At 40.8% G+C, this 25,554-nt stretch overlaps 1 protein-coding gene across 1 annotated transcript in view; it reads right to left on the reverse strand.

The window, feature by feature from the left end:
• LOC116513231 (G protein-regulated inducer of neurite outgrowth 3-like) overlaps positions 1–25,554 on the reverse strand; it is a 217,165-nt gene that overhangs the window by 182,759 nt on the left and 8,852 nt on the right. The window lies entirely within an intron of this gene.

Genomic DNA, 25,554 nt, shown 5'->3' on the forward strand with positions numbered 1-25,554 from the left:
AAAGAAAAAAGACATAAAAGCACATTAATAATACGCTCGTATAAAAATAATCTAGCCTTACATTTGGATGAATGACTGTGGACAGTATTAGAATTGGAGACCTACTGTCTTCTGATAATAGCAGGTACCAGCTGTGAAGTACTCTTTCCCAAGAAAACAGGCCTCATTGAAGAAACGTTGGTATTTGCTGTCTTAAGACTTTCACTAGAACTTTAGATAGTACCAAAAAATCAGTATCATTTTCTTTTATTAGTTTTATTTTTTTATAGATGATGTTTTATACCCCTGTAGGCCATCTGAGTCACCACTTGTGATTAGGCAGCAGTATAAATTTTCTAATAAATAAAAAAATAAATAAGGGAGTATATAGAAAGATTATAACGATACAACAACTACCGTCTTAGAGGAATTTCTCAGAGAAAAATACATAAAAGGTATATGATTCTGGGCAGATCACAAGATGGTATCAATCAGCCAATAATACAGAAGCAACTCTGATGCAAAAAAGATGTGGACCAGGGGTGAAATCCAGCAGGTTCCGACAGGTTCTGGAGAACCGGTAGCGGGAATTTTGAGTACCATATTTTTCAGAGTAGAAGACACACCAAGATTTTGAAGAAATTAAATAAAAAAAATAGTTTTTGCACTCTGCAGACCTTCCCAAAACGGCCCATTTTTCGTGAAGGGCCTTTTTTTGTCAAAAAAATGGGCATGCGTAGCCTTTAGGAGGCTTATAGAGTGCTCCTAGGGGCTAGGGGCCAAAAACAAGCAAAAAAGACCCGTTTTTCACTCATTTTTGTCCTCCCCAGGCCCAGGAGCACTCTATGAGCCCCTAAAGGGTATGCATGGCCATTTTTGCAAATGGGCAGAGTTTCAGGAGGCAAAAAATGCTGTATTTAGGGTATAAGACACACCCAGATTTTACCCTCTTGTTTGAGGGGAAAAGGTGCGTCTTATACTCCGAAAATATGGTAGTTTGGAGAACCAGCAAATGTCACCTCTGGCTAGCCCCAGAGTGGGGGGGAATGGAGATTTTGCAGTATCCTTACCCTGCCATGGCCACCAAACCACACCCATCAAGCCACAGAACCAGTAGTAAAAAAACTTGAATTTCACCACTGGTGTGGACATATATCAAAAGCATACAAGGCCAAACTTGTGTAGAGACAATAATGATTCGAGACAAGGAATTAACCTTATAGAAAGAAAATAAAGAATATTTTTGGTGTAATGCTGATGAGTCATTTAGCTGCATATTGTACACCTAAATAACAGTTCCCTTTTCTGGTTATTGGCTTGAGATTTTACAGGATTTCCAACCTTAAAGTATAGATTGAAGAAAGCCACAGTGTTCTTTCTCTGCTCTGCCATGCACACCTAGCTCCATAAACAAACCGCTTTGCTAAGTGGCACAAAAACAGAGCTGTTTTCGTAATCAACTTGGTTACAACCAGGGGTGGGTTCCTGCCAGTTCTAATCTCTTTTATAGAAGAGGTTCCACAAATCTACCATGCCGTTTAGAACCGTTTCCAGCTCCCTCCCCCTGCCCATCCGCTCCACGCTTGCCCTGCCCGCTGCTCACTGATTGGCTGGCTCACCAATCGCCCTGCATGCCTCTAAGAGTCCTATCTAAAGTACTAAAGCTGTCAGGTTTGAACATTTCTGTTTTTTTTTTTCTAAAGGGTTAGGGGTGCAAGGGTCTTGTAACTTGACAGCTTTAAGACAGGCGTGCTTCAAATGCCAGGGTTTCTGAGCCAACATTTTGGTTGCTAAGCAAGAGCGTTGTTAAGTGAGTTTCACCACATTTTACAAGTTTTACACATTTTACAAGCCCATCCAGTCACATGACTGCCAAGCCACTCCCACCCGGTCACATGGCCGGCAAGCCACTTCCAACTGGTCACATGGCTGGCAGGCCACTCCCACAAAGCAGGCCACACCTACAGAAAAGGTTCTAAAAAATTTTGAAACCCACAAACGGTTACAACCCGGTGAATGATGTGGATTCCAACCCACAGCATTCAGGATATTTGTAGTTGGCCTGAAACTAAGATTCTGGAAAGTGGTAAGAACACAACAGGGACATACAAACGTCACAAGAGGAAATGGAAAGTAGGCTTAATGTTTAAATGTGAATTCATAGTTGTATCATCATGACTTGAGCATATCAAACTGACATTATTATTCAGAAACTATACATGTGCATGTCTTCAAATAACCGTTGATTGCTTGTGAGTGCTTGGACAAGTCCTTGCAGTTTTTGTAGCAATATTTTAAAGTGGTTTGCCCATGCCCCTTTCACCCAGTTGGCTTCATGCCTAAGATGGGACTAGAGCTCACATCTTCTGGTTTCAATTTCATTGGCTTACTCACTACACCAAAACTGGCTCCCATCCTGTTTCCTACTTGGAAACTTCTTGTGTATCTCAATAGCACTAGCAATAGCACTTTGACTTATATACCGCTTCATAGTGCTCTCTCTAAGCGGTTTAGAGTCAGCATATTGTCCCCAACAATCTGGGTCCGCATTTCACCCACCTCGGAAGGATGGAAGGCTGAGTCAACCTTGAGACTGGTGAGATTTGAACTGCCGAACTGCAGCTAGCAGTCAGCTGAAGTAGCCTGCAGTACTGCACTCTAACCACTGCGCCACCTCAGCTTTTTCCCCAGAGGTTGATAAATGGAAGCATTGTGAGCTACATGGCTAATTCATTGGCAGTTAATTAACACATTCTAAAACCTAGGCTTTAAGTATGTTAAACTGACAGCCAAACTTGTATACCTTCTTTCTCCCTTTTCCTTTCCTTTTCCTTCCGTGTGTCCACATTCAATTTGTGCAACAGATGCTTTCTAGTGTGAAGTATTTTATAAACTTTTACAATTTTATAAATCATAATACTTATTAACGATTATAAAGAAACTAGGGAAACAAAAATAGCCTAGTTGAGGGGTCTCCAACCCCCGGTCCGTGGACTGGCGCCAGTCTGTGGCATGCCAACAACTAGGGCACGCAAACAAGCAAAGCCCCATCTGTAGGATGCAGGCAGCACATGAAACCATGCTGCCTCTGTCTGCGGAAAAATATTTCTCTACGGAACCAGTCCCTGGTGCCCGAAAGGTTGGGGGCTGCTGGCCTAGTTGACAAAACTGCATAACTAATCTATTTAAAAAGGTGTCAAAAGTAACACTCAAATTAGAATGGAGCAAAAAACCCAGAATTGTAAGATGAAGCAAGATTTATCACCTAGAATTTGTATTATTTTTGAGAGGGTGAGATGGGATGGAGTGCCTCTGGAATAGCTGAATGAAAACATCATTTTAGGATTAACAAGTGTTTCTGTGAAGTATACTAAAAAAAGTCAAGACGTGATTAAAGCTCTGTTTTTTTTAATGAATGATTGTTTCAATCACACCAATGTGGCTGCCATCTTGACCTATTTTAACTCTGTGGACATGCCTGATAACTAAGATTTTCCAGATTCAAAAAACAAACCATTTTCATGGAACTTCTATATCTTGCCCACCTTTTCAAAGCAGCAATCAGAGAGAGAGAGAGGAGAGGGGGGGGGGGGGAGGGAGGGGGGAGGGAGGAGAGAGAGAGAGAGAGAGAGAGAGAGAGAGAAGGGGGGGAGGACAATTTTTCATAGATATTTGACATGTTTCAAAAACATGACCTGCAATCTTGGGCAATTTTTGTTTCTTCCGATGACTAACCCCTTAGGGCTGAAGAAAGGGATTATTGTAATTATTTACTTCCTAAGACTCAGCTGGTCTTAAATATATAAACAGCTGGAGCTCGAAGACCACACAGAGTGTTATTAAAACTGGTATGTAGAGCTATTTCACGTTGAAACAAATAAACAAAAATTAAATTCCCTTTATTTTTAATTTTTATTATTTTTGATTAAGTTTTAATTTATCAATTTGGTAACTCTCAAGGTAATAAAGCAGAGTATTCTACAGGTTTGGCAGTCAGATCCACAGCAGGCCTATAATAGGCCCGAATACGCCAAGACAGACAGACAGACAGACAGACAGACATATATAGGTCTTGGCGTATTCGGGCCTTTTCCCGTGTAAGATTGAAAGCATCTGGTGCATGAAGGCACCAGCCTGAAGATGGCGAGTGGGACCTCGTCCAAATGTCGCCAAGATATTCTCAATCTTACATGGGAAAAGACCCGAATACATCAAGATCTGCATACCTGTACCCGTGAAAATCTACAAACACACACAACACACACGTGTGTTGTGTATGTTCCAGCATAACTCAACTTGAGCAATTTCAACCAAACTTGGTAAACAGATGACTTACTCTCTGGATAGAAATACTGTGGGGATAAGACACCCCACTAAACCCCTCAGGGGGGTGTTATGATACAGCCTATTGTGCCTTCAAATGGCTTCTACTGAACAGCACAGTGGAGTTGCCATGGTAACAGCTTCACAGTACTCCACAAGGGGGCTCCCGCTGGTAAGGGGAACATCCAACATTAAAAATTATATTTGTAATAAATCTGCAATCCTTAATTTTCTCATTACAGCAGCTATCAGTTAAAACAGTTGTCAGTGAAAGTTGTACATTGGCATTCTAAGAGCAGGAGATATGAGAGGAATGTTTAAAAAACTATAGTTTGGCTAAAATAAAAACATGGGTTTGCTTTTAAGTGACTAAGCTTAAAAGCATAATACACGTACAATAAAGGCATATACATTGAATGCTAGCATCTCAAGAAGGTTCTTGCCTAAGTAATGGAAATGTCTGCATTATATATTTAAATATTACAGGTCCCCCTCCTTAAAGTCTTAAGCAATAGTGTCTTCACAAAAGAAATACACAAGACAGTGATAATTGTACTCAATGGTTGGCCTTAAATTAACATTCCAGATGCTGGATGTAATCTGCGTCCTGAACCATCCTTTCTGCTCGGCAAAATGGCGGAGGTGACAGTGGGGGGATGGTTTTGCATGCATGCCGCTTTCAGAAATCTGACTTCACGCATGCTTTTCCCTCACTTCCATGACCTGGTCCAAACAGGTCCTAAACTATCTACCACAACAACGCACAAAGGAAGAAAGTACAGCTGATTACATTATTTACTGGTAAATTATATCTTCTGCCAATGTAGCAATTCGGAAGCATGTAAATGCAAGTAGTCAAATAGGTACCATTTGGTGGGAAGGTAAACCTTTGACGTATAGTCACGCCAGACACATGACCACAAAAAGGTCTCTGGACATTGGTGGCTTTTGGTCTGTGAATTGGGGATGAGCATCAACTCCTAGAGTCAGATACAACTAGGAAGGGAAAACCTTTACCTTTAAATCTATCTATCTATCTATCTATCTATCTATCTATCTATCTATCTATCTATCTATCTCTATCTATCTATCTATCTATCTATCTAAATTGCATTTGTTCATAAAGTCCTCTAAAAATTCCCAAGGAAGATAATTTTGTATTCCATAGTTGATACAGATAAGATCTGTTCCACATTGACCACAATATACTAACTATACATTACATATAATATACATATACATTACATATACATATACATATAATATACATAACATACATATCCATATCTATACATATACATATACATATACATATACATATATTGTAAGACATTCCACTTTCATTATTTTCTTCTTAAGCTATTGAGATTTAGAACAAAGTAAAAAGTTGAAACTATAAAAAAGGACATACTATTAAAAAAGGCATACCTAAATGGTAGCCAGACAAGTTCTATAAATAAGTGTCTTATCGCTGCTCATAAATAGGCTTCAACTTGACAAGATCCTACGTTTCACTCTGAATAGCAAATGTAACTCAGCTGGAATTTTAAAATCTTGTTTTGATCCAGTTCTGGCACTCACCACAAAAAAGTATAATCAGTTAAACACATCATTACCAAAACCCATTAACTCATTTTATCAAGCCTCAATAGACAATACGTACACAGCCAGGGCTCCAGGTTTCACAAAATGATTGTTCATGTATTTGTTCATCTTCAGGCTGTGTTCGAAGTACAAGTCTTTCTTCTATGACATCGTCATATTTCTGCCAAGATCCAACCCGATCCAATACACCACCAACAGATTTGTTTTTCTTTTTGTGGTAAAAGGAAAAGGGATACGGCTTGCGAGTAAACACAGAAATTAAAAATCAAATAACACCTGTACAAAACAACTAAGAGAATTAGAGGCAAAGGCTGTTCTCATATCTACTATAGTTCGAGCCATCTCAGGATAGCCTTTTTTTTGTTGGTCAAACCATGAAATTTCTTGTTTGCATAAAACTCAGTTGTGGTTGCCCATCGGTTAATTTGCACAATGTTTTTTTTAATTATTATTATTATACAAACTTAGAAGACTGATGAAAAGGCAGCCCTTGTTGGATACAAAACTGCAATGTTCAATTATCAAAAAAAGAGAGGAAAAATACAAAAAAAAATTTCTGAACAATTGTAACAGGTTACTTATTAAAAAAAAACAGTCGCGGTGGCTCAGTGGCTAAGATGCTGAGCTCATCGATCAGAAAGGTTGGCAGTTTGGCGGTTCGAATTCCTAGCAGTGCGTAATGGAGTGAACTCCTGTTACTTGTCCCAGCTTCTACCAAACTAGCAGTTGGAAAGCATGTAAAAATGCAAGTAGAAAAAATAGGAACCACCTTTGGTGGGAAGGTAACAGCGTTCCGTGCACCTTCGGCGTTTAGTCATGCCAGTCACATGACCACGGAGACGTCTTCAGACAGTGCTTGCTCTTCGGCTTTGAAAAGGAGATGTGCACCGTCCCCTAGAGTTGGGAATGAGTAGCACATATGTGCGAGAGGAATCTTTACCTTTACCTTACTTATAAAAACCTTCCTTAATTTCAGTTGATTCCTGGATTCTTTTTTACTAACATTTCCATATGGTTTTCTTATAAACTGTATTTGAAGGAGATTGTATTTCACGGAGCTCTGAAATGGCTGTTATGAAATTGAAGGATGCGGGGAAAAAATCTGTATCAGTCTCACCATCCATAACATTTAACAATTGGAAAAATTCTGTATTCCATGTTAAACCTCAAATCCTAATTATTCTGACAGCTTTGTATCATATACTCATAGCTGTGTGGTCTTGAGTAAATATCTTTATAATAAATCTTATGCTTAGAGCTGACAAAAATGATACACAATTAATTCACTTTTTGACATTGATTTAAGAGGCTTGGTTGTTTATACAGGTTTTGAATGTACGAGCCTTATTCATATTTAATATAAAGTGAAAATTTGTTTGTTTTGGATTTATTATTCAGTATCACAGGGGTGGAGCCAACAGTTAAGATGTTGAGCTTGTCGGCTGGAAAATTGGCAAACCAGGTTTGAGACCCGAGTAGTATGCAACAGGGTGAGCTCCCATCTTCGCCTCAATTCTTGCCAGCCTAGCAATTCGAAAGCATCCATATGTGAGTGGATAAATAGGTACCACTTTGTTGGGAAGGTAACAGCACTCTATGACTGCATGATGGCTACATGACAGTGGAAATGTCTTCAGATGGCTTTGACACTGAGAAAACCATTGCCCATTATAGCTGGCAATGACTAGCGGAGTAAAATCCACAAGGATCACTTTAACTTTTTTTAAATTCAGTATCACACATTGCGCAAAGAGCTTATAGAATAAACTGCCCACTTTAATGTTAAAAGCAAGTTGTTTAATTTTGGTAAGATTATATCTGGCATTAAAAAAGTTTTTGTTGAAGTAGTTTATTCAGAATTCAGCCAACGCTGAACTGTGCATAAATATATACAGCCAATGGCAGTATATATTTATGCACAGTTGTTCTATGGTTTTCATAGAATCTTGTATGAACCCAAGTCCCATCTTTAGAAGACTGCAGTGGACAATTTCAGGCAACAAAATCAGTAAATTGGAAAGAACCTCAGCATTCTCTAGGTGAATCCAATCCAAAATCCAATTCAGCATGCAATCCAGCCTGTTTAGTTTTATGGTTAAGGCACTGGGTGTTGTGGCCCACCACAGCTGTCAGCAGATTTGGACAGTGAGGAGGTTGGGGAGGAACATGGCCAGTCCTGGAGTCTGGGGAAGGCTCTGATGAGGGGTCTGTGTCAGAGGCAGAGAGGGGCCCAGAGCCAGATGCCAGTTATCAGCTGCCTTCAGAGGCAGACATCAGTGAGGCAGACAAACAGCTGGAGCCTGTTCCCAGTGCGTACATGCATTGCCAGACAAAGGGAATAGCTAAAGAACAGGGGTCGACTTGGGAGTAAGGCCACAAGTGGACGATGAATGACCCCTCCCAGAGGAAATAAAAGAGGAGCAAAAGGGAAGTGGAGTTTGCAGGAGACCATTAGTTCTCTTAATTGGTTCGTGACTCTCCAAGGCTCCTTGCCAAGTTTTGCAGATATCGGCCTGGCAGCTCTCCAAGCCAGATAAGGTCTGTGACTGTAAATCCTCCCTTGAAAGACTTTGCTAGATGTGAATGAGCAGAATGCACAGTAAATTAATAAAAGGGGTACTTGTCAGCACCAGGAATTTGCTCTTGGGAAGCCTAGGTCAGAACACTGGGCTAGAAAGCAAAAGAGTGTGAGTTCAAGTCCTGCCTCTGCCATGAAAGCTACTGAGTGCAAGAGTGACCAGCCTAAGGTCAGTCTCTCTCAGTCCAACTCACCTTCCAGGGTTATTGTGGGGGAAATAGGAAGCTCTATTGGATATGTTTGCTGCCTTGAGTTATTTCTAAACTCAAAAGCTACGTCAATATTTTGCACAGAGGAAAACGAAAGGCAAACAGCTCAACAAAAGTAGTCTACAGCAACCTATTTTAGACCTCAACACTGCAGGACATTGTGATATCTCTAAGATCAAAACTGAAGTGTGAATGAGGGTTTTTTTTTAATTGGGGACAAACCCCTTGGGAATGTAAAACCGGACAACCTAACCAGTCCAACAATTGCTCCAAGTTCCCTTTCAAGAGTCAAACGCTCTATTTCAAGCTTATCATTTAAATAGCCTGAAATGATTGTATTGCAGGTAGTTCTCGCAATTTCTGCAGGATACAGAAATAATGTTTAGTGTGTTGTCAACAGTATGAACTACGTTTTCCCTACCCATTTCCCCCCCTGAGAAACATAGCTTGGTTTTCACCTATAAGCAGGGACTAGATAATGGGGCTGAATCTGCCCTACTCACTTTGTAGATAAAAATCAATACCGTAGCAAAAATGTGGAAGCGTTCGTTGCTTTTATGACGATGGAAGACCTTGAGGAAGTTAATAAAACTCCTACTGAATGAAGAGATTGATTCTCTTTTTGTTTGGAAACCTAAATATAGAGCTTAAAAACAATTTTGAACTTTGCAATCTATTGCATACAGGTATGTGTGATGGACTTGGCTTCCCTATTTTGTTGGTGACTATGAATGTTGGTTATGGTATAATGGAGAAAGTAGAGAAACCCAGGTTCATACCCATAAATACTGTGTGGCATGAAAACTAAGGCAACATTTCTTTGTGATTTGCAAAGTACATGGTAAAAGCAAACCTAAAAATCAACTGAATTAAATCTTCAGAACCAGAGGATAAAAAAAAGCTATACCATTCTATTTCCCCTATGACAGCATAAACAAACGAACCAATATACTATGTATTAAAGCAGGGACTATGTTTCTAAAACAAATGCCCATCAGTGACATGGAGAAAGCATGCGTTATGAATAAAAGTGGCACCTTGCTGCTATGTGTACAATAGCCAAAGAAATATTGGCTTGTCTGCTTTTCAGCTTCTGCCCCAAACTGTTGAAATACATGTTCGAATGTATTTTGTATTGCAACAACTACAGAATTATTCAGCCAGTAGGTGGCAGTGTTTAGTTTGCATCTAGGGTTGTTCTTTAGGTGCTGAGGAGAGTTTCTTGTTACAGTTTAACAGTTGAGCAGTAAAGCACATGGTGATTGTACTCTTTGTTTGCTCTGTGATGCTAAACAGAATTAATAACACAGACAAAGCAGCCAATAAGAAACAGAGCTCCTACTAGACTGGTGTTTCTCAATCTTCGCAACTTTAAGAGATGTAGACTTCAATTCCTTGAATTCCTAGCCAGCATGCAGTTATCAGGTTGAGAAATACTGTACTAGACTATATAGCAATAGCAATAACACTTAGACTTATATACTGCTTTATAGCATTTTCTAAGCAGTTTACAGAGTCAGCATATTGCCCCCAATAGTATCATTTTACTGACCTCAGAAGAATGGAAGACTGGGTCAACCTTAAGCCAGTCAGGGATGAACTCCTGACACTGAGCAGAGTTAGCCTGCAATACTGCATTCTAACCACTATGCCACCATGGTCTAATATCCTTGTCATTTATTTCACCTGTCTTTTCAACTGTCTATATACACATTGGAAGAAAGTTAAAGGTTTCCCCTGTCCAGTTGCCACAGACTCAAGGGAATGGCACTCATCTCCGATTCTCAACTAAGGGAGCTTTGTATTGTCTGAGAGACACATCCGTCATCATGTGGTCAGCATGAAATTATGGAATGCAGTAACCTTTCCCATCGACATGATTCCTATTTATCTACTTGCATTTGTGTGTTTTCGAATTGCTAGGGGGCAGGAGCTGGGGCAAGTAACTGGAGTACCTTCCCCATTTCAAATCCAGTTTTTCCAGTCTGTAAAGCTGCAGCTCTTAATAAGCAACTACCCAAAGCTGATGGGTGGCCATGGTGAACGGGTTGGGCAGGCAGTCTGAAGTGGTATTTGCATGCCTGAATGTTTTAAAAGAGAGGAAGCAAAATGAACACGGAGCAAAGTGGAGAAAGAAAACAGCTTCTGGGTTTTTCCCTATTTTTTTTCCCTACAAAAGGAAATGTAACAATGGTAAACAAAAAAGAAATCAACTGCTTTGTAATTGCTGCCATGAACATGAAAACACATCTCTAATGTGTTTTATACAGACCCCTCACATCCTGGACATAAATTGTTTCAACTTCTACCATCAAAATGATGCTACAGGGCACTGCACACCAGAACAACTAGACACAAGGACAGTTTCCCCCCGAATGTCATCACTCTGCTAAACAACTAATTTCCACAACACTGTATTACTATTATTCTTCTCATCCTTCCTAGTACCTATCTCTTTCCATTTATGACTATAACCATGTTGCTTCTATCTTTACAATTTATATTGTTTTATTTGTTTCCTGGTATGGATTGATTGCTTATTAGTAACCTCTATGACTATCTCTAAGTGTTGTATCTTATGATTCTTGATGAATGTATTCTGTTTTGTTTTTTTCTTTATGTACACTGAGAGCATATGCACAAAGACAAATTCCTTGTGTGTCCAGTCATACTTGGCCAATAAAGAATTCTATTCTATTCTATTCTATTCTATTCTATTCTATTCTATTCTAATTGTTATTAGCTTGTATTACTATCACCATATTATTATCTCCAAATTATTGCAGGAATACCATCCAGCTTGTTTGAGACTGACTGGCTGAGAAATTCATACTAGAAATAAAAGCTCTTTACGCAAATCAAATTGTCCTCCATTTTCGTGTATGTTATTTTTTTTTAACATCCATAGTGAAGAATAGCTCGTTTGACACTCCCTCCAATTCCTACTCACCCTCTCCTGCCAGGTGTGTAGGACTTTGCCCCTCAGAATTCCTGGACAGCATATTTGAAAGTTCTAGACTTGGTTGGGCATCATGAAATTGGGAAAGACCAGCTTAAAATGTCCTGGCCTTCTCTCATCCTCCTGTACACTTCTATATTTATCAACTGGGCTAATGTTTTTATAATTCTCTTCTGCTCTGTTGTACTTGATAAACCACACATCCAAAAGTGAGACCAAATTAATGATTAACAGCTGAGAAATGCACATCAGTGCAAGGAGTAAAAAAAAATATTATGCCATCCCTACCACACTTAAGGTCCATTTTTTTACAGGTAGTTCTTAATTTACAACTGGTTGCTTAGAGATTGTTTGAAGTTACAATGGATCCTTTAAAAGTTACTTACAACTGAATTTTGAAGCTATGACGCAGCTTCTGTCGCACTTCCGGTTTCTGGAATTTAACAATTGCAGCATTCATTTAATGACCATCACAAAAACATGTAAAGTTGGGCCAGGTTACACAATGTCCCACTTAGCAACCGCAATGACCTACAACTGTAATTCTAATGTCAATTACAGTCATAAGTCAATGCTTATTGTATTCAAAGCAAAGTCATGTAAAAGGTCTCATCTGTTGTCTCCTTAAGCTTTCCCATATCACATTTTGTGCTGCCCTGTTTAAAACAAGACCTGCACTTATAGAAGTCAGCAATCTTGTAGATGGCTCCAAAGATCTCGCACTGTTGTCATTAAATAGTAATTTTCAACGAGACAGGAGGAGAGGATATTTTAGAGAATAAGTACCTTAATTATAGATTCAAGTACAAGTGAAATTAAAACAGAATTTGTTTTTGTCCTGGTTTGATCCAATACTAGGGGTTATGCAGCTGTCCACATCTGAATGTAAAAAAAAGGATGCTGCAGAGGAAATTTTGGTACCCTTAGTGCACCTGTTAGTGTCCCCTTAAAGAAGGTGTGGGGCAGGAAGGGGGGTTGCACGGCAAATGTGAAGTCCCAGATAAATATATATTTGGGTTAAGGACACAATTAGTAGATGCACAACCTTGTTTTACCCTGTTGGTGCCTCTGAAATTAAAAATATTAGGATTACTGTATTTTTTGGAGTATAAGACACACCTTTTTCCCTCAAAAAAGAGGGTCAAAATCTGGGTGTCTTATACACCGAATACATCATTTTTGGCCTCCTGAAAAACCCCGCCCCTTCGCAAAAATGGCCATGCATAGCCTTTAGGAGGCTTCCAGAGTACTCCTGGGGGCTGGGGAGGCAAAAACGAGCGAAAAACAGGCCATTTCTTGCTCGTTTTTGCCCCCCCCCAGCTCCCAGGAGCACTCTAAAAGCATCCTAAAGGTTATGCATGCCCTTTTTTTTGACAAAAACCAGACCCGTTTTTGCAAAAAAAAACAGGCCGTTTTTGGGAGGTCTAGAGAGTGCAATTTTTTTTAAAAAAAACTGCCTCTTCAAAATCTTGCTGCGTCTTATACTCCGGTGCGATTTATACTGTGAAAAATACGGTATGTGCCTACAAGTAAATAAGCCTGTGTAAGTGTATGGAGTTTTACAGATAAGCTCCATAACAAGGTATGTATAATTGATACAATTAGTCAGCATTTAATACAAGGGGAAAACCCCAATTACTCAAGGTGTGAATAGCATCCTAAAGCCTCAGGTCCCACTCCTGGGGCCACTCCAAAGATTACTCCCAAGTTATCATTTTTAAGGTGAGAGGTGTGCATAGTAATTAAGTAAATGAAACTAGTTGGATTTAATTAATTACATTTAATTAAAGTGAGCTGAACTGTAAATTCAATCCAATTCGGCTTTTGTCTTGGCCTTTGTCCATTTCTTAGTTCTGGTCAACTACTTTATGAAGTTTGGTTCTTAGTTGACTACTGAAACCACCAATATATTCTCAGCCTGAAAAGAAAGCCATTCAACCATGATTGAATGGGATAACTTCTATCAGTTGAACCTCAACAATTTTATTACCCTTGCTAATAAAAAGAAATGAAGGAAAACAGAATGGGAAAGAGGGAGAAAGAAAAAGAAGAATAAATTTGTGCCAAACAGAGAGGTGCAGCTGTTCAGATCCAGAGAGGAAAGGGCACTTCCTTAACAGAATAATAATAGCTTCCGGATTATCCTGTTTAAGACTGAAAAGAAGGGAAACTACCTGGGAGTTAACAACTGCTTTCAGCTAAACTATTATCAAGTGTGCAGGTCTGTGTTGAAGGAAAGCTGTCATTCTTAGAAAAAAACGTCGTGTCCTTCATTTAGAAGGTGGTGCTTCTATACTAATAAGCATCAAACTACGTTAAAAAGGTTTCCCTCATACATATGTGCTAGTTGTTCCCAACTCTAGGGGGTGGGGCTCATCTCCGTTTCAAAGCCAAAGAGCCAGCACTGTCCAAAGACGTCTCTGATCATGTGGCCAGCATGACTAAATGCCAAAGACACATGGAACACTGTTCTCTTCCCACCAAAGGTGGTCCCTATTTTTCTACTTGCATTTTTGCATGCTTTCAAACTTCTAGGTTGGCAAAAGCTGGGACAAGTAATGGGAGCTCACTCTGTTATGCGGCGCTAGGGATTCGAACCGCCGAGCTGCCGGCCTTCTGATCGACAAGCTCAGCATCTTAGCCACTGAGCTACCACGTCCCTTCAAACTAGGTTATAAAGCCATTTTTCACAGCTTCCATGGAAAAACCCCAATAATTGTCTCCAATTAATATTCTGGGTTTTTTTAAAAAATAGAATATGATAATGCACCAATAGCACATTCTTTAAACTCTATTAACAAAAAGTAATTTTACTGCGGTTCTGATTTTATGCTAAGACAAATGACTAATTGCTGATGCTTGCAGTTGATTCTTCTCTGGATAACTTTACTGAAAAGAAATCAAATACAGATATACTGGAGAAGTGAAATGTGTTTGGATTTTTGACATCTGTGACAGGCAGAAACAATGTAAATTGAATAATGCCAAGATAAAATGCTTAAATCTTCCAGCCTTAATTTAAAGCAATATGCTATAATCCAGGTTAATATAAATAAATTTGGAGGGATCAACAACATATTTAGCTTCAGGTATAACTACACATTTAACAGCACTGCAAAATTGAGTATTAACCACCTGTTGCCAATGGCAGAGTGAGGGAGGAGCCGGTCCAGTGAGTTCTGCTTTATAATTCATTTAAAAATTTGATTTGTTCAAACCGCATAGAAGTATTGCAGGGAAAAAAAACACAGCTGCCTCCAAAGACCCAAACTGCAATATTTCCACTCCATATTATTATTTTACTTCCCAATGCTCCCTGATCTTAGATTAAGGCAGTGCTCCGCTAATTAACTTTCTACTTCCAAATCACCCAACCTTGTACGAATTAAAATATGGGATTCTGCAATTTTTACATGCCCTTTAGAAGTGGAGCAACTTGCATAAAACTGGCCAAAGTATTCTAGACCAGAGATCAGCAAACTGTGGCTCTGGAGCCGCATGTGGCTCTTTCCTCCCTCTGTTGTGTCTCCGTCACCTGTCGACGCCACAATTTTGAGAGGAGCTTCCGGGGGGTTGGGGGGGGGGGGGAGAGAGAAGCACAGTGCGCCAGAAGACACTATGGCAAGGCGAGGGTTTTCCAGTTGTCTCCACAATTGATAGGGCTTTCGGTTATGACAGGTAGAGGAAAAAGTACACCGCACTAGGAGGAGACTCTATGGTGGGAGGAACTGAACTTCCAATCAGCTCCAGAATTGAACAGGGGGCTTCTGGTTAGGACCTTTGTGGCTTCCGGTGCTTTCTGTGGGAAACTGGTCCAAATGGCTCTTTGAGTTTTTAACTTTGCCGGCCCCTGTTCTAGACCATAGTTGCTACTCTACCTAGATGGAAAAATAAGTTATATCGAAGTGTATATCTGAGCTGGAAACCTACTTTTTAAAGAATGTGTTTGACAAACAACAGCACCTGTCTGACCTTGCTTCAGTTGAGAAACTAAGTATAGCCATGGTGGCGCAGTTGTTAGAATGCAGTATTGCATGCTGACTCTGCTCACTGCCAGTAGTTTGATCCTGACTAGCTGAAGGTTGACTCAGCCTTCCATCCTTCTGAGGTGGGTAAAATGAGGACCCAGATTGTTGGGGGCAATATGCTGACTTTGTAAACCGCTTAGTGCTGTATAAATCTAAATCCTATTGCTATTGCTAAGTAGGGTTGGGCCTGGTTAAGTGGTGGGTTACGGCCAGCATGCCCCATACCAGTGCCTTCTGGGAGCAGAACGTACCGTTCCAGTACAGTTCTGCAGAGGCCCCACCCTCCCGCTCTCCTTACCAGTATTTGACCCTACTGGGCCATTTGCGCATGCGTGTATGGTGCCTATGCGATGCTCCGCCAAGCAGCTGGAGCATCGCAGGGCGTGGTGCACATGCACGCGCAGCGCATGTGCATGTAGTGGACGACTAGCTCCGTTGCAACAGGATCCGGAACCCACCACTGGCCTGGTTGTTATTTGCATGGGAATCTCCACGGAAAATCAGAGATGAAAGCTACACTGGGAAATTGAAAAAAATATCTTAGGAGAAGGCAACAATAACTGTTCGGGCATGGATGGGCCAAAGAAAGGCCAGGTCAATGTCTGTGAAGACATTAGAACCGGGGGTGAAATTCAGCAGGTTCTAGAGAACCAGTAGCGGAAATTTTGAGTAGTTCAGAGAACCGGCAAATATCACCTCTGGCTGGCTCCAGAGTGGGGTGGGAATGGGGATTTTGCAGTATCCTTCCCCTGCCACGCCCACCAAGCCACGCCCACAGAAGTGGTAGTGAAAAAAAATGAATTTCACCACTGATTAGAACTGAGAACAGCTCAAAAGAGGCTTTACAAATGAGCCCAATTTGGGTCAGAATTTCTATTGCTATGTAAGTCAGCTGTTAAGTGAGTCATGCCTGATTTTACTTTTTTTAAAAATCCTGCTTGTTACTCAAATCCCTGCAGTTAAGGGAATCAAGTAGCCATTGCATGAATCCAGCTTCCCCCATTGACTTGACTTGACCAAAGTTGACTGGGGTGATCAAGTAACCATGAGATGCTGCAACCATCCGTGGACACAGACAGGCCAATTGCCAAATGCCCAAATTTTGATGCCACAATGGTCATAAGTGCAAGAGCCAGTCATCAGTCATTTTTCTCACCGGTGTTGTAATCTCAAATGACTGGTAAATGAATGATTGTAAATTGAAGACTGCCCCCATTGTTTAATCAAAGACAATAGAATATGTCCCGTGCTTGAAGTGAGGCGGTGGACATGTTTATTCACCAGAAGTTCTAATAACTTGAATAGCTATTCATATAAACTTAATACTAGCTTGCTCAATGGGCACATTTACTGGTGTAAAGCTCTGGTTACTACTGTGGTTGTAAATTATTACTAATGGCAGATGGTTGTTACCAACACATCTCCTAAACAGAATTTGGAAATTGATCCTAATAATGAGAAATTTGAAGAGCACACTCTATTTTTTTAAAGTCACCAAATATGGAATAGAAATTGATTCAGGCCAAACTATCATATAAATGAAACATTATGTACTAATTTGGGCAAAATACACTAGCTAATAAACCAAAGCCCATCTGCAGTAGCACTTTCAGGTTTACAACTGAAAGAAAATATGAAACTATCTTTTTCCAGTCTGACAGTCCACAAAAAGTATCAGATACATATATTATATTCTCTCTTGTTATATTGCGGCATCAGAGAATGGTTGGTCTCCTGGTGCAATTCAAATTTTATTTATCTTTCTTTTTTTAAAAAAAAATGTGAAAATATTTTTTTCCAGAAGAATTTACCTAAAACAAGGGCATGTAATAAAATACAGTCAAGGTTTAAACATTCCAGAACCCACCTCACCAATTAATTCAGGGGTGGTTTTCAGCCAGTTTGGACCAGTTTGCCCGAACCCGTAGCAGAAATCATGGGTGGGCCAGCCCACTCGCCCCAGCTCTATGCCATCCTATTTAGGTATGTTTTTGAGGCCAGACACATGTGTGAAAGGTGCACGCACAGAAGGCCAGATGCATGCGTGGAAGGAGTGCGGGTGCCCGTAAAGCAAGTGAGTGCGCAGCAAACCAGTAGTAACAAAATGCGAAATCCACCGATGAATTAATTGTATTCAAATGACAAGTATTTTTTAATAACCAACCATTTTAGCAGTCAGGAAAGGCCTCTGCATCAGTGGTGGGTTTCTAACCAGTTTACTACCCGTTTGCTGAGAGGGCATTTTGCACGCATGCTGCTTTCTTCGCTCACACACGTGAGCCATGCATTGCTGCGCATGCGCAGTTGACTGAAAACTGTTCTGTGCATGTCCAGAAACGGGAACCGGTTTGGGGGTGTGGCAGGCCTGGGTGGCTGCCAGTTCAAGTGACCCAGGCTGCCATACCACTACCGCTTTGGCTGAACCGGTCCAAACCGATAGGAATCCACCACTACTCTCCGTATAGCATGAGTGATTTTCTTCATGTCTCTCTCAAATTAATGCCTAAAGATCGTTTTGTGTGATGGCCTCTCAAATACAGTACTGCCTGAATGTAAAGATGCACTTTCCCTTATTTAGCTAATGACCCTTCAGTGTTCTGAAGAAAAAAACTTTCCAAACAAAGCACTGATCTTTCTGTACCAGAAATCCATTTTCTTCATAAGCGACCTGTTTTTTGATTTGCCTATTAGCTCATTTTTCCTTTCTATGTCTCTGCCACCTCTTTTTATTTTGAGGAAAGTGACTAATGCTCACCTTTGCTCTGAGGACCATTTAAAATAAAGAACCAGATCATAACTACCTACCGTATTTTTCGGAGTATAAGACACACCAAGGTTTTGAAGGGGCAATTTTTTTTAAAAAAGTAGGTAGGTAGATAGAGGGATAGAGAGGGAGAGAAAGAAAGAGAAATGCAGTAGGTATATAGAGAGAGTAGCTAGGTAGGTAGGTAGATAAAGGGATATATAGAGAGAAATAGAGATAGATAGATGATAGATAGATAGATAGATAGATAGATAGATAGATAAATAGATAGATAGATAGATAGAGTAGGTAAGGAGAGAGAGTGTGTATGTAGGTAGGTAGAGGGATAGAGAGAAATAGAAAGAGAGAGAAATACAGTAGATAGGTAGGGAGAGAGAGTGTGTGTGTGTGTAGGTAGGTAGGTAGGTAGGTAGATGAATAGAGAGAGAAACAGAAAGAGAGAAATACAGTAGATAGGTAGAGGGAGAGAGAGAGAGTAGGTAGGTAGGTAGATGTTTACAGGTGTATTTTATCCATGTGCTGGAGAAGGAAATCGCTGACAAAAATTTAGACTTTGTTTCTGCTGGCACAGCACTTGATCGATGTAATTTTCATCAGTTAAAGAGCTTTCCAAAAGGGGAAAAAAAGTTTTTGCACTCTGCAAATCTCTGAAAAACAGCCCCTTTTCCACGAAAAAGGGCCCTTTTTTTCAATAAAAGGCATGAATAGCCTGGGGGTGGTGGTGTTGCAGAGTGCTCCCGGGGCGGGGGGGGAGAGAGAGAGCAAAAAATGCCCAGTTTTTCATGAAAACGGGCCTGTTTTTTATCAAAACAAAAATTGCACGCATAGCCTTATGGAGGCTTATAGAGTGCTGGGGGGGGGGGGAGGGACGGCCCATTTTTGCTCATTTCTGCCCTCCCCAGCCCCCAGGAGCTCTCTGAAAGCCTCCTGCAGGCTCTGCACGACCATTTTGGTGAAGGGGGCAGGGCTTCGGGAGGCAAAAAATGCTGTATTTGATGTATAAGATGCACCCAAATTTTCAGCCTCTTTTTTGAGGAAAAAAGGTGTGTCTTTATACTCCGAAAAATACAGTATGTCATTGTTTATCAAACCTGACCAATTTAAAACATGTGGATTTCAACTCCCAGAATTCCTCAACCAGCAATCTGGATAGCTGGAGAATTCTGGGAATTGAAGTCCATGGCTGGAAAATTGTGGAACTTGAAATTGGGGTGTGCATACACACACACACACGTTTTTTTGCTTACTTCCCCAAAGCCACTAACTTTAATCTAAGGATTTTTACAGATCTAATAAGTAACTGAATATCCACAGTTAACAATACCAGTCTTCACAAGTCTTTGTTTCAGCAAAATACCAGCAGAGTTCAAAGTCCACAAAAATAGATTGGAAATACATCAATCTATTCACACTTACTATGATTTCACCTGACTGTTCATTGTTTAATCAGTTGATAAACTACTTGAAACAGATTTCTCCCTAACTTTAGTGCCCTTCATGGGACTATAACTCCACCAATTTCCAGCCAGTGTGGTTAAAACACACATTTTCATTTACTGCATAGTACAGCTGGAGGGCTAGCTTGGTGCTTAAGGTGCTGATCAACCGCTGGGAGGCCATGGGTTCTAATCCTTCCCTAGGGATGAAAACCAGTTGGAGACCTTGGGGCGGTTACTCTCTCCCAGTCCAATCCCCTCACAAGGTTGTTGGTGTGAGAAAAATAGGAGGGAACATTTGATATGCTGCCTTGAATTGCAACAACAACAACAACAACAATAATAATAATAATAATAATAATAAAAACATCTATTAATCGAAGTAAAGAACAAAAATCTACTGAAGGCCCAACAGACGAAACAAGAATACAGAAAAAATGTGATAAAATCAAGAATGGAGAGTTGGCAGAACAAAGCACTGCATGGCCAATTTCTGGAAAAAATAAAAGATAAAGTGGACAGTGAACAAACTTGGTTATGGTTAACAACAGGTACATTAAAGAAAGAAACAGAGTCACTAATCCTGGCTGCGCAAGAACAAGCTATCCGCACAAATGCCATTAAGGCCAAAATCGAAAAATCCTCTGATGATGCCAAATGCAGACTTTGCAAAGAAGCTGATGAAACTGTTGATCACATACTCAGCTGCTGTAAAAAAATCGCGCAGACTGACTATAAATTGCGGCACAATTCAGTAGCACAAATGATCCATTGGAATTTGTGCAAAAATTATAATATTAAAACAGCAACAAACTGGTGGGAACATCAGCCTGAAAAAGTCACAGAAAATCAGATGGTCAAGATCTTGTGGGATTTCCGTATACAAACCGACAAAATACTGGCGCATAATACACCAGACATCACACTGGTTGAGAAAAATAAGGTCACAATCATAGACATCGCAATACCAGGTGATAGCAGGGTCACCGAGAAGGAACATGAAAAAATCGCAAGATATCAGGACTTAAAAATCGAAATTCAACGACTATGGCACAAACCAGCAGTGGCAATTCCAGTGGTAATTGGCACACTGGGTGCCATTCCAAAAGCACTGGAATTACATTTAAAACAGTTAAAAATTGACAAAATCACCATCAGTCAAATGCAAAAAGCCGCACTGCTTGGATCTGCACGCATATTAAGAAAATACGTTACGACGTCCTAGGCCCCTGGGTGGGGCCCGACTAGTAACCAATGCCAAATCCGGTGAAACAACTGGCCGCTGTGATACAATTGTATAATAATAATAATAATTGCCCCGAAAATCAGGTGGCAGAGGATTATTACAAGTGAAGCAAACAGTTGAAGAAGAAAAACATGCACTGGCTGATTATTTAAAAGACACTCAAGAACATCTATTAATCGAAGTAAAGAACAAAAATCTACTGAAGGCCCAACAGACAAAACAAGAATACAGAAAAGATGTGATAAAATCAAGAATGGAGAGTTGGCAGAACAAAGCACTGCATGGTCAATTTCTGGAAAAAATAAAAGATAAAGTGGACAGTGAACAAACTTGGTTATGGTTAAAAATAGGTACATTAAAGAAAGAAACAGAGTCACTAATCCTGGCTGCGCAAGAACAAGCTATCCGCACAAATGCCATTAAGGCCAAAATCGAAAAATCCTCTGATGATGCCAAATGCAGACTTTGCAAAGAAGCTGATGAAACTGCAGCTGCTGTAAAAAAATCGCGCAGACTGATTATAAATTGCGGCACAATTCAGTAGCACAAATGATCCATTGGAATTTGTGCAAAAATTATAATATTAAAACAGCAACAAACTGGTGGGAACATCAGCCTGAAAAAGTCACCGAAAATCAGATGGTCAAGATCTTGTGGGATTTCCGTATACAAACCGACAAAATACTGGCGCATAATACACCAGACATCACACTGGTTGAGAAAAATAAGGTCACAATCATAGACATCGCAATACCAGGTGATAGCAGGGTCGCCGAGAAGGAACATGAAAAAATCGCAAGATATCAGGACTTAAAAATCGAAATTCAACGACTATGGCACAAACCAGCAGTGGTAATTCCAGTGGTAATTGGCACACTGGGTGCCATTCCAAAAGCACTGGAATTACATTTAAAACAGTTAAAAATTGACAAAATCACCATCAGTCAAATGCAAAAAGCCGCACTGCTTGGATCTGCACGCATATTACGAAAATACGTTACGACGTCCTAGGCCCCTGGGTGGGGCCCGACTAGTAACCAATGCCAAATCCGGCGAAACAACTGGCCGCTGTGATACAATTGTACAACAACAACAATAATAATAATAATAATAAAGGCAGGATTTAAATATAATGCTGCTGTTAAGCATTGTATATGCAAAATTAATATTATCACTTTTTTGTTTACAAATAAAGAGGGGGGGAGAAGGAAGGAGGGAGAGAGAGGGAGGGAGAGAAGATGAGAGAGGGAAGGAGGGAAAGGGAGACGGAGGGAGAGAGAGGGAGAGAGAATGAGAATATAAGAAAATCTCTATTTTCAACATTAGCAGGACTAGCCATGATGCCATACATAACTATTGCTCGAATCATCATCAGCATGCTCATGATACTCAGTTATCTCTTTTGATCCCAGACTGGTCAACTGATGCTATCAAGGTCCTGTTCGTGTGGCTGGAGACTGTGTGGGTCTAGAACAGGGCTGTCAAACCAGTATCTGACCCGTATGGCCATCCTGGAAAAGGGGCTGGCCTGTGTCGCTTCCGCCCGGTCTATCCAATGCGAAGAGGAAACGTCGGATCAGCATGGCTTCGGCCTGGTCTACCCAATGAGAAGAGGAAACATGCCAGCAGTTTGGGGTTTGACACCCCATTCTAGAAGATGGAGAACAACTGCCTCTGACTTAGTCCTACCAAAACTGAATGGCCATGGGAGTTTGGGTCACCTAGATCTGGGAATATTCCACCTTCGTCCTTGGATAGATTGCGTTTCCCCATTCAACGATGGCACACAGTCACAGTTCCTGCTCAATGAGCTGAGAAGGCCTTTGCCCAGCTTCATGAGATGTTCCAGTTGTGCCCATTCCTAGACTGAGAGGCCCTGTAGACACTCATGCATTCCATACTCACCTCATGGCTTGACCATTAGACAGTAATGTGATCTACGTGAAATTGCTTTTGAAGATCACTCGTAAGCTTCAACTATTGTATTCCAGAATTCAGCAGCAGAGAAAATTGCAGACATGCCTCGGTGTGCCTGCGTCACACCTCTACTCCATGAGCTGCACTGGTTATTTGTACTTCCAGAGCAATTTAAAGTGCTGGCTATGATTTATAAAGACCTAGAGATCAAGAGCCTAGGTACTGGAGATCTGTCTATATTCTGAAGTGTCTGCCCAATTGATTTTAACTGACAGAATTGGCGTGCTTTGGATCCTTCTGATTAAAGAACGGCATCCCTAAGGACCCAAGAAACGTGCCTTCTTGGTTACAATGTCTGCTCTCAAGAATTAGGTCCTCCATTTGGGTCTCACCCTAGTGGCATCCTGAACAAACCCAAAACCTTGACTATTCTCCCTTGGATGATTGGAACCCTTTTTATTGGATGTCAGTTGTTTTTGGGATGTTTTGAGGTTGCCAGACTCTTAATTTTTTTTTTTTGCTCTTTTTCCTTTTGTTTTTTGAATGTGGTTGGTTCTTCCTCTGTCTCTGTATATTGCTTTGATTCATTGTGAGCTGTTCAGAGTCATTTGGGTATGAAATTGAGTAATAAAGAAAGAAACCTGCTAAGGCTGTGTGTTTTTTTTTTTTAAAAGACTTTGTGGTTGTGGTCTATTTTTATACTGCTCCTCTGCATTGAGGCTTTAAAGTACAAAATGAAGCATTGATTACAGAGGTGGGTTCTTACCGGTTTGGCCAAGTGGCAGGCTGGCCTGGGTCACAGAACCAGCAGCAACCCAGGCTGGCCACCCCCCTGAACCAGTTCCCTGGTGGCCGCCATCGTCATCTCTTTTTTTTTTAGTTTTGCACACGTGCAGAACAATTTCCATTGAACTTGTATTCGCGTGCAGCGCACATGAAGCGCAGTAACGCTGGCTGAAACCCACCCGATTGATTAGCACGCTGTCACTAATTTACAAAGAACTGCAAAATATGGCATCTGCACACATTCCCCAGGAGAATTTAAGTTCAGTTACACTCCAGGATTTCAGATTGGGAGTGACAGGAGTCTTATCTAATGGAATGGATAAACATCCAGTCTTATTATTATCAGGTAGTTTCACACATAACCTCTGTAGATAGTTGCAATGATAAAATGTTGCTTATTAACTTATCCATGGCCATCTTCAAGGAAGACCCAAAAGCTTCAGCTACCAAATGTACAGCAAATTTTTTCACTACTGATTCTGTGGGTGTGGCTTGGTGGCCATGGTAGGGGAAGGATACTGCAAAATCCCCATTTCCTCCCAATCAGCTGGGACTCGGGAGGCAGAGAATAGATGGGGGCAGGGGCAGTCAGAGGTGGTATTGACCGGTTCTCCAAACCACCCAAAATTTCCACTACTGGTTCTCCAGAACAGGTCAGAACTTGCTGAATACTACCTCTGATGTACAGTTCATTTAGTGAACCAATTTTGTTGTATTTAAGTACAATGACAATAAAGATTATATTATACTATACTATACTAGTGACTGTTCGAAGTTGCAACAGCACTGAAAAAAGTGACTTTCACATTTATGACCTTTGCAGCATCCCCATGATCATGTGATCAAAATTCAAATGCTTGGCAACTGGTTCATATTTATGACCGTTGCTGTGTCCCGAGGTCATGTTTTGCACCCTTCTGACAAGCAACATCAATGGGGAAGCCAGATTCACTTAACATTGAATTGAATTGAATGAATTTATAGGCCGCCCAATCCCGAAGGACTCCGGGCGGCTTACAACAATACAATTCTAAGAAGTAAAAAAGTTAAAAAACGAGAAACACAGATTAAAAAAAAAAAAACACATCATATTCCCAGTCTAATCGGGGGTGGACCTCAGTCATGAGGTCAACAGCCAGAGGCCTGCCGGAATAGCCAGGTTTTAATAGCCTTTTGGAAGGCCATGAGAGTGGGTAGGGTCTGGATCTCTGGGGGTAGTTTGTGCCATAGGGTCGGAGCGGCTACAGAGAAGGCCCTCACTTGGGTAGTTGCCAGCAGACATGGCTGACAGCACCCGGAGAAGGCCCACCCTGTGCGATCTTATCGGTCGTAGGGAGGTGTGTGGCAGAAGACGGTCTTGCAGATATCCTGGTCCTAGGCCATATAGGGCTTTAAAGGTAATGACCCGCGCCTTGAATCGCGCTCGGAGACCAATAGGGAGCCAGTGCAGCTTGCGGAGCTTAACATCCAGGTTACTAACCTATCAACTGCAGTGATACAAGACGATTCATAAAATGGGGGAAAACTCACTTAAGAAATGTCTCACAACAGAAATTTTGGACTCAATTCTGGTCATAAGTCGAGGACTACCTGTAGGAGTGCATGCATTCTGGAACCATATGCATTCGGGGACCATAAGCCCTTCTGTCTGTCTGTCTGTCTATGTCCATCTATTTCTTCTGTTATAAGAGGGGATCACTAGAGATTTTAAGCATTAAATACAT

Source organism: Thamnophis elegans, chromosome 9 (assembly GCF_009769535.1).
Source record: "Thamnophis elegans isolate rThaEle1 chromosome 9, rThaEle1.pri, whole genome shotgun sequence".
NCBI classification, from domain to species: Eukaryota; Metazoa; Chordata; class Lepidosauria; order Squamata; family Colubridae; genus Thamnophis; species Thamnophis elegans.